The sequence below is a fragment of the Micromys minutus genome (genome assembly GCF_963924665.1).
Source record: "Micromys minutus genome assembly, chromosome: 7".
NCBI classification, from domain to species: domain Eukaryota; kingdom Metazoa; phylum Chordata; class Mammalia; order Rodentia; family Muridae; genus Micromys; species Micromys minutus.
This window is the reverse complement of record NC_137976.1, coordinates 74,365,952-74,369,028: the sequence shown is the minus strand read 5'-3', so window position 1 is coordinate 74,369,028 and position 3,077 is coordinate 74,365,952. Positions and strand designations below refer to the sequence as shown.

General features: G+C 48.0%; 1 pseudogene across 1 annotated transcript; it reads right to left on the bottom strand.

The window, feature by feature from the left end:
* Nucleotides 1-1,635: 1,635 nt before the first annotated feature.
* Nucleotides 1,636-2,859, bottom strand: LOC308422414 (BTB/POZ domain-containing protein KCTD20-like; annotated as a pseudogene). The gene has a single exon. The product of its transcript is annotated as a BTB/POZ domain-containing protein KCTD20-like (transcript).
* Nucleotides 2,860-3,077: the final 218 nt, after the last annotated feature.

The following is a 3,077-nucleotide window of genomic DNA, read 5'->3' as shown; positions in this document are numbered from 1 at the left end:
TTTGAAGTTCTTGTCATACAGGTCCTTCACTTGCTTAGTTAGAGTCACACCAAGGTATTTCATATTGTTTTTGACAATTGTGAAGGGTATCTTTTCCCTAATTTCTTTCTCCACATGTTTGTCCTTTGAGTAGAGGAAGGCTACTGATTTGTTTTAGTTAATTTTATATCCAACCACTTTTCTGAACTTGTTTAGCAGCTGTAGAAGTTCTCTGGTGGAATTTTTGGGTTCACTTAAGTACACTATCATGTCATCTGCAAACAGTGGTGTTTTTACTTCTTCCTTTCCAATTGTTATCTTTTTTATTTCCTTTTGCTGTCTAATTGCTCTGGCCAGGACTTCCAGTACTATGTTGAATATGTAGTGGGAGAGTGGGCAGCCTTGTCTAGTCCCTGATTTTAGTGGGATTGCTTCAAGTTTCCCACTGTTAAATTTGATGTTGGCTGTTGGTTGAGCAAAGAACATCTTGCACCAACTCCCACTGTGATGCCACAGTACAGAAAACACTGTTTGAAGAACACTCTTGTCCTTCATTACTGAAGGGGGCTTCCAAAACCTGATTTTATTGTCACCAACTAGTATGCTACAGTGTCTTATGGGAGCAGCCTTTAAGAAACCAAAGGTATTCATTAAGGAGCTTGAAGGAAACAGGTTACACACCACCTATGATGGGAAAATGCCCAGGGTGGAGGATGGACTCAAAGGTCAACTTCTACCAGGAAGTAAGAAAAACCCCAACATTACTGTCTGCCTCTTGACTGAAAACAGCCATGGAAATGTCAGAGGAAGGGGCTAGGAAATGATCTGGACTGCCATCCACCACACTTGTAAGTGTGGATGGTCACAGCATTACTTTCTTACCATGTTCCTGTAGCTAATGGCCTGAGTTTTTTTATTTGTTTGTTTTGTTTTTAAGTGAGCAGCACCTGCCCAGATGCCTTCTCCCTGGATCTTGAAGGAGGGTACCAAGCAAATCTTCAAGGTATCAGTCTCTTACCATACCCACAGCAATGAGCTGTTTCTGGGGGCAGGTACTTTGGCTTCCTGCCAGAGGAGGCTCTACTGGCCCAATCTGGAGCCATTTTGCCACCTCATTTGCTAGTTTCACTTCCAAATGAAGCCTCAAGCTGTACAAGTACACCGCCGGGTCACTGCTCCTCTGCTGCAGACCCTGTCATGTGGGTCGGTTTCCTGTGTTAGTGGAAAGCAGAGCTGTGCTGGAGCTCTTGGGAATTCCTTTCAGACATTCTATCCAGATGACATCTGGGTGCAGTGCCTTTCACTCACCCTGGCACACCTCCTCAGGTGGGCACACCCACCCCAGCACTCTGATGTTTGGTCCTTTTGCTATTAAACAATTTGTCTGATGCAAAACTACCCACCCAGTGTAAAAGTGTGGACTGTTGTGCTAAATATGAGACAACAGTCCACTTCCTCTCTTGCAGTTAGGCAAAGAGCTCATTACCAGAGAACATCTTTACCCAGCCAGAGGCAGACCCAGAAAAGGGCACATTAATAGCTCAGAGGGGAAGGGATGGGAGAAAGCATCTCCTAAGCGGAGAAACCACAGAGGACAGGGAGGCCGGGTTGGGGGTACCCACACAAAGAAGCGCTCAGTAACAGGCAGATTTGTCCCTAATCTTGAAAGTCATTCAGAGCCATTTGAGAGAGTGGAGCGTTTAGCTGGTCAAGCTCGTCCACTTTGCTGGATGATGCATTGTTATCTCCTGGTCTTCTGAGACATCCTCTCAGGCAGCCACCAAATTAGTGAGGGATTTGCTGCAAACACACTGGAAATCCACTTGGCAACCCTTTCCTTCCTCCTTTTCCCATGACATCTGGATAAAGGGGCACATGATTGTAGATAACTGTAGACTGCCCACCAGGTCTTCTCAATCCTTTCTCTACAGGTAGGATAACCTTCAATTTCAATGCAAACGTTCTTCAGGCCCCGTTCCTTTAACACAGCTTTAGCAACATTTCTATTCTGGATGGATCTGTAGAGCTTGGCGATGTAAAGAATTTAGGAATAATTTTCCCCCAGGGGTAGGGGGTGGTCTTCATCCTAATCCACGAAGTCCTCATTTATTAGCACGACAATGTGACTCTCTTGCTCGTTTTTCTTGGCACATCCCACCATGGTGGGCAGAATCAGTTCCTCGAGGTAGTGGTCGAACTGCTTGTGGGCCCTAGCACCATCGTTGGACGGCACGTGCGGTAAAGCTCTCAGATCCCGACATTGGCTAGTGTTGAAGTCAGTTGATGCAGAGATAGTCGCGAGTGTCTCTGGGGTCTAGGATAGAGATGCCATCTGGACATTTGATGATGCCAGTTTTGTAATAATCCAGAACTGTGCGGAACACAGTGGCGCTGACCCTTCTCATTGGGCCTTGTGAGGCTGTATTCTCTTCCCGGCCCAAACATCCTTCCCAGCATGGTATCCGGGTGAGGATGAGCAGTGAAAAGCTGAGGATTTACCACAAAACGGGTGCCATCCACAAGAAGTGTCACTTTCTCTGGAGTTTGAGAGTGAGAGCTACCTCCAAAACCTAGGCCGCAGTTTCCAAATCTCTCTGGAACAGTGAAGGGCTCGTGGCTCCGCTTGCTCCCACTCTGGAAGCACGAGCCCTTGCTGTCTTCAGGAAGTGGCATTATGTGAGGATACTGAAGGCTTGCTGGCTGGAGCACACAGTCAAGTGCAAGGTCTTCATTCCTGGTAGCTACGGGATAAATGAGACTACGAAGACCAGAGGACAACAAGCAGCTACATTCTTTCTCTTGAGTGGCAGCTAAGGCCGACTGGTAGCTTAGGCAGCTGAGCTCTGGCTGCAATAACCTGTCGCCATCACTGCCCTGATGAACATTCAATCTTAGTCAGAAGGTAAGCAGGCCACTTGCTGCTGAGCCCACAAGCTACCCTAGGCCCCCCCCTCCCATCCCCCACCCTCACCCCACCCCTCCCACCCCCCTCCCCCGCCCTGCCAATTGGGCCACTGTGCACCCCGCAGAAAGTCTGAAGGATGCTTCAGGCACCCCAGAGAAAGTGGGAGGACTCACTCCTTTTGGTGGGAGGCAGC